The sequence below is a fragment of the Falco naumanni genome, chromosome 12 (assembly GCF_017639655.2).
Source record: "Falco naumanni isolate bFalNau1 chromosome 12, bFalNau1.pat, whole genome shotgun sequence".
Lineage (NCBI taxonomy): Eukaryota > Metazoa > Chordata > Aves > Falconiformes > Falconidae > Falco > Falco naumanni.
The window spans coordinates 21,031,440-21,042,953 of NC_054065.1; the positions used below are offsets into that span (position 1 = coordinate 21,031,440).

General features: G+C 39.4%; 1 long non-coding RNA gene across 1 annotated transcript in view; it reads right to left on the reverse strand.

Annotated features, from left to right (window-relative positions):
* Positions 1-6,029, reverse strand: part of LOC121095970 — a 50,808-nt gene extending 44,779 nt beyond the window's left edge. Inside the window, exon 1 of the long non-coding RNA XR_005830289.1 lies at positions 5,929-6,029. This is a non-coding gene — a long non-coding RNA (uncharacterized LOC121095970). The remainder of the gene's footprint in view (positions 1-5,928) is intronic.
* Between the last annotated feature and the right edge of the window lie 5,485 nt (positions 6,030-11,514).

Consider the following 11,514-nt stretch of genomic DNA (forward strand, 5'->3'; position numbering starts at 1 on the left):
CACAGTTCACATGCCAGCTTTACATATGCTCATAGACATACTAGATACGTATGTATCTAAAGCTCTGTGATAATGTGAGAAAGGAACACTGACAAAGCCATCTGTGAAAGGAAAGATTTTGGGGTCTGTTGGCTCCTTGCTTTCAGATGAAACCTACACAACATTCTTATGCCCAGGCATCTACAAATGGTGACACTGAAATCCATAAAATGGGCATAGTGAGAAACACACAGCATATGTCCAACACTAGAAAGGAGATAGAAGCTAGCACAGAAAAACAAGGAGTTTTATTGTCTTGATCACATCATATGGAGCATACTTAATTCATGTATTTATTTTTTTCTAATAGTCTTATCCTTTTATGTTATTACAGTGCTTCAGAAAATCTCAGGGTCTAGGGGGAAGTCTAATGTTTGCTGTTCTGGGATCATTTGAAGCCATGCATTCAAAGAGGACAAAATCACTTTTAAGTCTGCCTGTAGGAAATCTATCTTGGCAACCAGACAACTAGAATTAGTTATTAAAGGCATGTCAAATGAATAAAGACACCTCTGTAAGGAAAACCGCAAAAGCATTTACTTTTTCTAATGTGAATAGTGGGCTAATACCAAATCAGCTTTCATTTTCCACTCTCCCTTCACCTCCTAGACCAGAGGTCAGATCCAATAAAGATGAACGCAACTGAAAATCATTTTGGTTTTTTGCATCTATTACATAGCAGATGTATATTAAATAGCACTGCCTGGAAATGAAGCAAACTCACATAATCTGATGTGGCAATCCCCTTGTGGAACTGGTTCACTGCAAGGCAGAGAAGTCCATGGTATTATTAAAAGTCAGGAGGCACACCAGAAAGTGGGGGTATTTCCCCTTCCAGGGAAAGAAAAAAAAAAAAAAAAAAAAAAAAAAGAGGTAGATCTTTCTAGTTCTGTAATGAATATTAAGACACTGAGACAACTACATTCAGGATCAGAGTTTACACATCTTCCTTACACTGGGCAACCCCTCTGGAATCATTTATTCAACCAGTAGAGACAAAAATAAGCACTTTTCGTTGTAGCCAGAGTCCGGAGGAGTGGGAAGAATTCCTGCTTTTACCAAAGATTTCCTATATGATACCTTCTAAATTCCTTAGATCAAAAGAAGAGAATTTGGGATTTTCATCTTTACCGTGTCTACATCAGAAAGCAGGACCACTGCACTGTTTGACTGTTACATCTGTCCCCACAGCTTTACTTGAAAATGTACAATTTATGTACATACCCACTGCTTCAAATTTTCCTTATCAGAAAATTGTCGGATTTGACCAAGGTCCAAAAGCAAGCATAAGCTTCTTCTAGACATTTTTGTTAACTGCTGGATAACATCTAATAAGAAAGGAGCCAGAAAACCCATGAGTAGGCAAATGGCTGGTATTTGTTGAAAGAAACGACTGCAGATTGTGGGTTTATCTTGATCTACTCTAGTCAGGAGTATTTATTTGGACTAAAGTAGTCATAAAAAACAGCTTTAGCTGTAGCTATAAAAAAATAGGTAAATTGTTTTGACATCAGGTAGCATATACAGTTACTAAATTTGTCAGAACTGAGCACTATCAAAGGCCTTTTTAAGAAAAATGTACTACTTATACACAAAGTAATTCACCTGCTTAATCGGACACAGGGAAAATTAAACAAAAACATAGGAAAAGGATATCTTGTGGGTGGAAAAATACTTGTGCCACTTACAGAAGTTGCAGGTTAGCTATCAAACATTTGTTTAGAAGGCTTTGGAAAAGGAAAAGTTTCAGATCTTATAAAAAAATAATCACCTCGCAGTTCATGTAAGTCAGTAAAACATAGCCCAAAGGAGCTTCCAGCCTCTGGAATTAGAAGTTCTCCGTACTTGCGAGGTATTAGCCTCTTCTTCATCACTTCCCAGAGCAGAATTTCTCAACCTTTTTCACTTCCTCCCTCCCAATTCTTAAAGCCCACGGTCATATATGCTACCATACCACATGCACTGTCTCAGGAAGAAAACTTCATTCATACAACGTACCAAGTTAAACACTGGAAAAAGACATCCTTGATTTCTCACAGCACAGGTTGACTTTTCTTCATATTACACTCACAGCTTGGCTCCAAGGAATTTCTCTATCACTCAGTCTAGATCCAGCTAACAGAGTGAATCCAGCTGAAATGCCTATTGAAATTAACCCTTTGGAGCCAGACACAAGCACCAGGGAAGGCATTCTCTTTGGCCTTTCTCATACCTACCTATAAACAGCAAGAAAACATCATGAAGTCATCCAGTTTGACTTCCACACTCTCTAGCACATGTATACCACAGGGAATGGAATTAACCCAGTTGCTCCAGTACTTAAACCATCACATTCCAATTTACCAACAGGTATTCCATATGCCCCCAGTGTCAACTTGAGAATGTTAAGAAATGGAGAAGCCACCACTGACTTCATACTTTGTTAACCCTGATGGACATTTTTGCAGCAATAATCATCAGCCCTGAAAAGGCAGACTGACAACTGCCCGGCATGTACCTTCACCTCTGTATTTCCTGGTTCTTGATCATGTTACCTTGATGCAAGACCTCAGTTCTAGAGGTTTAACCTCAGTTGTTCACATCCTGGAAAGGCACAAAGCCCCATTTCTGAATCTTAGTGCTTTGATAATACGGTATTCACTGTAAAAAGGATCAGTACTTATTGCAGCTCCCAGGTTGCCAGCAAGGGCAGGATATATTTATGTCCTGTTGGAAGTATATGGAGATACAGTTCTGTGGTGATCACCATAGCATATTAAAATAGTAGCCCACTGCTCTTATGTTGTCCATCTTTGACTTGGATTTGGGGCAAAATAGCCCAGTACTTCAGCAGGAAATTGTTTATTTAGACTCAAGATGAGTTCCTTCCTAAAATTCCATAGAGGCTATTTGAGTCCTGAAACATGAAGATTTAAACCTTCTCTATTGTACATTTGAATAGACTTTTATTCATATGAATATTCAATATTTTGAAAATCTAGTTCATAAAGCTTTTTGCCTGTTTTGATACCTTTGTAGCACACAAATTTCAGAGGAACTATGGGTATGTAAATAAATATTATGTCCTTGGTGACTTTTTCCATGGGCATCATTGCATATTTACTTGCAAAACACTGAGCTGCCCCGGATATTTCTGAAATATCTAGTTAAAACCATGAAGGTCTTTTTTGCTTTGAAAGTACACACAATCAAAGTCTGCTGCATGCTGGCAGCCCACAGTGCTATTTTGCTATTTTGGCTTCAAAGCCGTCACCTTTCAAAAGATTGGTTAGTTGTGCTCACAGGGAGAAAACTAATACTAAGGAAGGAGATATCCCATTTAAGGAAGTACACTTACTGAGGGGAAAAAAATAATTAACTTCTCTTGTGAAAATTAGTGAAAGCAGTGCTCTGCTCCATAACACTGCTCTTCATACAGTGATCTGTTCATGAAACGGCCATAGTACAAGGCTTCAAAGCAGCAGTTGCAAAACTATTTTGATGTTAACATGCCGCTTATCACACACTTGCTTTTTCTGTCAAACTTGATTCACAGCCAATAAGATGTATCACATGAAATCAGGCAAGGGAAGAAGGCTCCTATCATTCGCTCCTTTTACTTTCCATAGGGCACAGCACAAGGAATGGCAGGCACTCTTTCATTTCAACAGATTACACCAAACTTGCATGTTATTACAACTCCACCACTGAGCATATGCTTAATTTCCTGTGCATCCGCAGCATACTAGGCTGAGCAATACAGCTTGCAGTATTTTCTCACATACCAAGACAATAAGGAACCACGTAAGTTGTCCAACAGATGTCTGCTGTTAAGATATGTTTTTAATCACAGAAGGACAAATCTAATAAACTAAGAATTTTCATTATGCATTTCAAGTTGTTGTCTCTGGTCCCTACAATGGCATTGTGTATCTGCTGGGTTTTTACCCCACAGCAGTAAATTAAAAAAGAGACAAAAGGAGTAGATCCAGAAGTCAGTCCTATTCCCCTCATTAGTATTTAGTGGGGTTAGAAACAGAATAAACTAAAATTCATGTGAAAGAGCATATATACACCATATTGTATTAATCAAATTAATTCCCTAGCCTTCTGAATCTCCTTTACTTTCATCAATATGCCTCTCTCCAACAAGTTTAAACTTTGGGGTTTTTTTAGTACAAGGTGACCTGCTTAAAATTAATCCATGCTTGAATTTTAGACTACTCTGGTTCTAGTTTGTCAAAATAGAAGTAATTTATACTAGAAGAAGGAATATGCGCTTGAAGCAACTTGTTCATAACATTATTAATTGAACATGACACCTCAGAGAAGGCAGTACATGAAGAACTAAAACTTTGCTTTTAGTCATAAATGTAAAACTGTTTTCTACATCATAATCTGCCAGACACATGAACAGGTAAGTAAAAAAGTGTATCATTAGGGAAAGAAATAGTGGCATCAACAATAAAGGACTAGGCAGGTACAAAAGTGTATCTTTATGGAAAGAAATCATAGCATTATGCATTGTCAGAACAATAAAAGAGAAGGTATACGCAGGTTTTACTCTGTAAGCAGAAGGGAGGGATTTTTTACCCAGGTTTAATAAAGTGGTCTTTGTACTTTTAGAACTGAAGATTTATTTCTATTATTCTTATCTCAGCTTTCTTCCCATTTTCACTTAAAACATGAACATTTTCTACACAAAAAATATCCGAGTTTTTCTAAACATACATGGTCAGATTGCATATCCACCATCTCTTGCCACCGCCACTGGAAAAGACAAACTATCTCTGCTAATCTGTAAGCTGGAAAAGAAGCTGGTAATGGTAACATGAATCCAGCACTGACACCCACATAATACCAAAGGATTTTATATGCAGAGTGTTTTTCTCACATTTCTTAATCACAAATTATAACTGCAAGACAGTGTGACTGTTAGGCTCTGCACAATCCCCATGCAAAAGACCAAAAGCAAACAGTAGAGGTAAGTGCCACTGACCACAGAGGTCCCACAGAAACAAAATATCCACAGATCTGAAAAATTAGTTATAAACAGCCTTGCCTTTGTGTCACAAATACTATATTTCAGGAACTGTGATTCTACTAGTTTAACACACATTTAACAAAAGCTGGGTCATACTAACAGTATATATATAAAGAAATCGCATTTTCATAATTTGTAAGTTAGCACTGTAACCAGAAAGGTGTTTTCTGTGCTCATTGCCCTCTTATGGCTGAAAGGAATACCACCCTACTGGTGCTTTATTTTCAGAATGGTAATTCATTAGTGAAATATAAAAAAGCTCATAATGGTAGTAGAGCATCATAAGAATCAAATTTTCCAATGTATGGGTACTTCTAGTCTGGAAAGTTTTTTTACAAATGCTCCACAAAGTGACAGGAATTTCCATTAAACAGATTCCATGATGCTACTGGGACTTTCACAAATATCAAACTTTTTACAGACTACCACAATATTGTGGGATCCTGAAAAAAGGCTGTGATTTCCAGCGCAGGCTACAGTCTCCTTTGTATTTTTGTATTAGTGAGGCTTATTTCTAACTGAATATTTCACTTCAGCCCTGGACCAACTGAACAGTTCCACATTTACATAAAAAAAAAAAAATCATAAAGTGCGGTTACTCTGCATTTCAATTCAGTACTTCCCTGGTAGTGCACCAACACTGGCACTCCTCGATGCTGCAGGGAGTGTGGGGGAGAGATGACTGCTACAATTCAAACCATGTGAAAGTCTATAGCTGCACTGGTGCCTCTTGTTCTGTTCGACAGCCTGATTTCAGAAGACCGTCTGAAGTAATGCAATCCATTCGCTCACTCTCTGAGTAACGAGAACTGACAGCCCTGCGCTGCAATTGCTGGACATAACGCTAGTGCTGAAGTTTTACTCACAGCGATGTATCATGGAGGATGTGGCAGTCAACCTTATTGCTAAGTAGCTCAATGCTCTTGAATTCATTCTTTTCCTTCCCTTGTATGTGTTCCTTCCTCAAGAAAATGTTAGTAGCCTGCCAAAACAGCAACAGAACACGAACATCATGAGGGCAGGCCAACACTGCTGGCAAAGCCACAACAGCCATGTGTGATATCCCAGCACCACCATAGCTGTTCTAGCAGGTGAATTGGAGGGATGACAGCCATACATCAGCACCTAGATTACAATGCATGGCCTGTTTACATGCTTATATTTCTTTCCCATGTTCAGCTTCTCAAACTGTAAAACCAAGGGAGCAGATTTAAATTTGAGCAGGAAAATTGAAGAGTTACAAGAAGGTGAGGACCTGCACCCCAAGATACATGCAGGGACACTACCCATCAATTGGGCAGACCCTGAGGTTTTTGCAGGAACAACCAGGCACAAAGCTGGAGCTTAGCACGAGTGTACAGGCCACCGTTTAAGTGCAGACTTGGTACCAGTGCACAGCAGTGCAAGAGCAGACCAAAAAAACCCAGGGAAGCTGTTGCGTAGAGCTCGTCTTGCTAGCCAGGAAAAACTGGAAAAAAAGAAGGAGGAGGATTTGTCTCCCTCTCCAGTGGTGACAGACTTTGGTGAACCTCTCTGGCAGTCGCTCCTTAGCATTCTGTGTTTATTTGCTCCTGTTATAGGACTTTATTTTGAAAAGATCTATTTCCTAACTTGGCAATGTGCTACTTTACAGCCTATGCTTATGCAGAGGAGTTTTCTTTAAAACAATATTATTATATGAGAAATCACAAATGTTGCTGTGAAATGATAGTCTGGGAAAGAAAAATTAATTAATTCTAATGGAAACTAAAAGTGCTTGAGAGGATTATGTAGTACCACATTCTATCTTTCACATTTGCCATCTAAAAATAGATTGTGCTGTATCTGTAATTTCATTAGACACTGCAAAATACGCAACTGGGAGTGTTCTGTCATTTAGTTTTCCTGTTCTACTGAACTACAGTATTTCTACCATCTCTATATATTGCTTTAAGATTATGCAAAGTCATGTTTATCTGCAAATAACTTTTTGTCATCCAAATAATTTAGATAAACTGCAGCAACACCAGCAAGCCCTAGAAGTTTCTAGAGAACAGCTGTCACATGTTGAATACTTCACACTGTTCAAGAAACAATGCCACTCGTCTGGTTCAAGATGACATTCCTTATCATCCCACAGCCCGGGCTTATGGGTTGCCATCTGTCCACCACAACAGTTCATCTGTGATTTTTATTAGTCACAGAAACTGATGGAGTGCTTGGTGGCTGCTCTCTATTACCAGCTTTCCCCTCACCCTGCAGGTGATAATGTGCCTCAGATTTACTGTGTGTGTGCCAGTCAGCTCTGCTGCCCACCAGTGAAGCTCTCCTTTGTGATCAAAAGGCAGGTCTGCAAACGGCTGCAGCTGAGGGAGTGGAGGTTAGGCACCAGCAACACATCCAGAACTCACGCAAAGCAGCTTCACTCAAACCCACAGGCAAACTGATTTTCCCTCGCGAAGCCTATTCCCTTTGCAATTACTGTTTTGGCAGGATCAAGAATCTCATCAATGCATATAAACACCTGAAGGGAGGGCGCAAAGAGGATGAAGCCAGGCTCCTTTCAGTGATGCCCAGTAACAGGACCAGAGGGCATGGGCACAAACTGAAACACAGGTGCTTCCCTCTGAACACCAAGAAACACTTTTGTACTGTGAGGGTGACTGAGCACTGGCACAGGTTGCCCCGAGAGGTTGTGGAGTCTCCCTCGCTGGAGATATTCAAAAGCCATCTGGACACGGTCCTGGGCAACTGGCCTTAGGGAGGTCAGACCAGATAACCTCCATAGGTCCTTTCCAACTCAACCATGCTGTGAAGCTGTGACTGGAATTTGAAGGAAACTTCCCTCAGACTCCTGTGTGAAGTCCATTCTTAAATCCACCAAAGACACACATAAACTCCGCAAAGCGTATGTGCACAATCTGTCAAGATGGAATTTCTCAGTGCCCATCTACCCAGCGATTGCCTAGCTAAACCAAGAGTGAGACAAACTGACTTACTAGACCCCAAAAGAAGTTCTGCTTTTACAAGAACACATAAGGAAAGGTACAAACAATTCCTTGTTTAAGTCTCTGAAGCTTAGTTCAAGTGCCCAATGCACTAATGATGTTGCAGATGGACATAAATTATCTCTCTCTGCTCTAAAGTGAATGGAGACACAGAGGTTATTCACACCGAGGCTTTGTCTTCACCATGAAGATCTGTTTTACCATGGAATGTACACATCGGCTCAGAGAGGTTTTGCTGCTAGAAGAATCACAAGGAGGAGGCACCATATGGGGCTTACCTAGCTGGCAATAAAATTTACAATTATATTGTCTCCACTGGGATTCAATACAGATAAGTAAGATGCAGTGGCTAATAATCATTTGTGAGATAGTTACTTTAAATGGTGAGGGGCAAATTTACATCCTGATGTAGGATGGCTAGGTAACAAGACAGTAAATGCTGCTGTGAAGGTACGCTGAGATGAACCTTTTGCCAAGCCCTGGCCATGATGTCCTTATAAATCAGTATCGTCATCTTCGAGACTTTGTTGGCCTTCTAAGACTTTTTGAGCAGGAGAGGACATATAGCTACTTCTTCTCCTGTGTCATGTACTATATGTGAAACAAATCTGGAGTTACTTACACTCACAGGCTCCCCATCAGTCATTCTGAAGTTGAAAGACGCAGGTACACTGGTTACTTGCACTTTCTGCAAGACGTCTTACCTTAGCTAGTTATACTAATCAAGCTATTGATGTTAAAACAGCTATTTTGAACAATTTAGAGCCAGAATTTGGAAAACAGATTAAATACTATGAATCTCAATCCTACTGTTAACTCAGACTAGGGGAATCTCATGACCTCCAGAGTTACTACTAACTGACACTAGTGTAAGAGGAGAGACTAGTCTTTATCTAATTTGAAAATGTCTCTGTCCTTGGGAAACATCAGAAAGCTGATCTTAAAGATGGAACAAATTTTTTAAATCCAGCCTACTCGCTTGAAAAGATTTGCACACATTTGTCACAGTACCACTTTGATGGAGCAATTCAGACATTGCAACAGTAATGTTTTTTGACCTTTTAATCAATTCCATTTTGCAAGTACTCCGCCTGAGAACCACAAAGGGTATTCACGGGACCCATTCTCTGGAGTCAATGGAAACTTTCTGTCAAATAACCGTCTGCAGAAACAGATAAAACACATAATGACAGGATACGTTTGTGGAGAATCTGAAGGCACTGGAAAAATAAATCTGGACCTGAAAGCAGATTAGTTAGAACAAAGGGACCCAAGAAAGATGTAAGGCAGCAATTAGGGCTAGAAAATTAAAAATACTGAGGAGTCTAATCAAACAGGACAGTCTAATCAATGAAAAGCCACATGCTTTCTGGGTAATTGTATACCTTCCTACCTCCCACCTCCCCCCCCCCCCCCACTTTTTTTGTGGTGGTTCTAACAGCCCATATTTAAGATAATTTCATTCCTATAAAACTCAGAAGTCTAGGACTACCATCATTTTCATATTTGTCACATGGGACTTCATGCCCATTCCCCTGAAGTCAACAGCAGCTGTCAGCGATTTCAGTGGAAGCAGGAATGATGTTTCCTTGATGATGAAACTTGATAATGGACAAGTACGTGACAAGTGGACTTCCAGCACAAACAGCTCCAAGATCTTTTATTGCCTTTCCCTCGAAGAAAGGACTACCCCATCCGATGACACAGACAACCTGAGTACTTCTTTGTGGTAGTGTGCACTCAGACACTATGCAAGCAGATCTCCTGTGCACCACTCTCCATCTCAATCTGCTGTAACTATGTCACTTACTCGACAGTGGTGAGTAGACAAGTCTTAAGCGTAAATCTTAAAGCCAAGTTAGAGAGAAACATGCAAACAAATCCACTCATTAAAGAACCACATTAATTATTATTATTTCCCTGTTCTGTATCTCTAGTGCTTTTATCCACAGAAATGGGTGAAACCCTTTAGAGATGCTTCTGATCTTACATCTGAATCAGTATTTAAAGGTGGGATTTTAAATCAAGTTATTTAACATAATCTAACCAAAACTTAAATGAAAACTAAAGAATTTTATTTGTGTATATACCTAGAGTTCCCAGCCCTACAGTCTTTAGGGGAAGACACATCTGTGTTTGGTAAACGCATCTTACACACTTAGAATAATTTATTGGCACATGAGAAAACACCTCGCTCAAGCACTTCTGTAGGGACACAACCACACCGCACAAGGAAGAGCTAGACGAGTACAAGAGCAGTATTTTGTGCAGCCTTTAGGATTTTAGGTCCAGTACTTACAAGGAGTTGTAATTGTTATAAATCCCTGCCACACACACACTCCTGAGTACATTGGGCCAGCCTTGCTGTAAAACAACGTCAAAACCTCCATGCCTTTGATCAAACACTGCAACAGACAATCAAGCGCTAATAACAGGGATACTGTATGGACTTACCATATTTTCCTGGCTAGCAGCTAATGCCATTTTCCTGATGGGAGCTTATAGAGATTTAATTAAAGCTACCATGTTTTAATAATGGACTCATTTAATAGAAAAGCTGCTTTGGAAAAGGACAGTCAGTCTAAATGCCAGTCTGTGTCTGGGACCTTCATAAAGTTCTTTTGTACTTAATACTGGTAGCCAAAACAACAATCAAGTCTTTGTTAACAATATCCTTGCAACAGAAGAGTGGCAGTGAAACTGTAGATGTTAACTCTTTCATTCTATATCTTATTATCAATTCCCAATTCAGGGCTTCTTTGTTCAGCTATAGTAAAAAAACCTTCAGTGGAACCTCCACAGAAAGCAATCTGGGCCTGACCATGGCTCAGCCAAGATTTGAGTAATCAGTTACAAACTATTCACAGGACTAATCAAAACAGGCTAGAGAAAATTAGTATTGGCTGTCTTAATTCTAAGAAATATGTCTTTTAAAACAGTAAAACAGTATTATGTTCTATAATCAATGTATTGATAGGTAATCAGAAATTGGTTTGTACAAAACTCTTCTATTCTTCAATAATAAAAGACAGTATCATTGGGATACAAAGATGCTGAAAGTTAGGGTGCTTCAACAATTTACATCTAGAGCTACCCAGAGACTGACATATATACAAAACAGACTCCAAAATCTAGAAACTCCAGACAAACCTCGTATCTCCTACAGGCTTTCTAAAGCCTGCTTGCCCTAGAACAAAGAACATTGTGCAATGCCACTAAGTGACATCCAAAAGCAGTTCCAATCTCACCTTCCTTTCAACCATCAATTGTTTTTACTTCAGTGTAGCTTCCTTTATTAATTTCTCTTTATCTTCTCATTTCCTTGGTCTCCATTTGTCTTGGATTTTCCCACCACAAATGGAGAATATGCATTATATTTTAAATTTACTTTTTAAAAGAAAGTTGCTTCTCTCTGCTGTTCATTCTGTTCCATTATGCAATTCAGATCCTGATAGTCTGACAATA